Source organism: Arachis ipaensis, chromosome B07, assembly GCF_000816755.2.
Source record: "Arachis ipaensis cultivar K30076 chromosome B07, Araip1.1, whole genome shotgun sequence".
Classification (NCBI taxonomy): Eukaryota; Viridiplantae; Streptophyta; class Magnoliopsida; order Fabales; family Fabaceae; genus Arachis; species Arachis ipaensis.
This window is the reverse complement of record NC_029791.2, coordinates 37,867,290-37,867,563: the sequence shown is the minus strand read 5'-3', so window position 1 is coordinate 37,867,563 and position 274 is coordinate 37,867,290.

Genomic DNA, 274 nt, shown 5'->3' with positions numbered 1-274 from the left:
ACCAACGTTTTTATAATATTCAAATTTTTTTATTTATAAGTCATTGGTAATGATTTCTTTATTTAATTTATATCAAAATTTCAAAAAAAAAACATCAATTATGATTTTTGAACATTTTTTATTTAAAATTTTTTTCACGATATTAATGTATTACACAAAAACATCATAATATTAACCTAAATCACCTTTAACAATACAATATCAAAAAAATTAGCCGAGAGTCGTTTGTGATATTATTTTTAGTATAAATTTAATAAAAAGAACTATCCTAATC